This window comes from Penaeus monodon, chromosome 23 (assembly GCF_015228065.2).
Source record: "Penaeus monodon isolate SGIC_2016 chromosome 23, NSTDA_Pmon_1, whole genome shotgun sequence".
In the NCBI taxonomy this organism is placed as follows: domain Eukaryota; kingdom Metazoa; phylum Arthropoda; class Malacostraca; order Decapoda; family Penaeidae; genus Penaeus; species Penaeus monodon.
Window position 1 is genome coordinate 14,515,660 of NC_051408.1, and position 641 is coordinate 14,516,300.

Sequence of the window (641 nt, forward strand, 5' to 3'; positions counted from 1 at the left end):
GGGGGGGGGGTAGGAGAGATGTGAGAGTTATGAGAGGGGGAAAGGGGGAAGGTTGACGTAGAAGGGGAGGAGGAGGAAGGAGGGCGGAGAGACAAGGGAAAGTCGAGGTTTATTGGGAAAGGGAGAGGAGGGGAGAGAGTAAGGAGGGGGGGGTAAGGCTGGAGGGGAGGGGAGAGGAGGAGAAGAAGGAGGGTAGGGAAGGAGGGCAGGGCAGGGGAGGGGAAAGGGGACGAGAGCCGGGGAGGGGGAAGGGAAAGAGGGTAAGGCAAGGGGAGGATGACAAGTGGGAGGTAAGAGGGTTGGGGAGGGAGAGAGGGAGGAGGGTAGGGGGTGGGGGAAGGGGAGGAAGACAGGGTAGATGGAAGGGGGAGGGGGAGAAAGAGAGAAAGGTAGGGGCAGAGAGAAGGGAGGAAAGCAGGCTAGAGGGAAGGGGGGGTAGGGAAAGAGAGAGGAGGGTAGGAGGAGGGAGGGGGAGAAGGGGAGGAGAGGGGGGCTGGGGGTTTAGTACGGTTAGGCTAAGGAAGCGGCCGGGACGAAGGACAAGTCTGGTGGTCAGGGACGAACGGACCTTGAAGGAAGGCTGAGCGAGAATTGGGGCAAGGACGGCCAAGGAGTCAGACGCCTGGTTCGGTCCAGAAAGC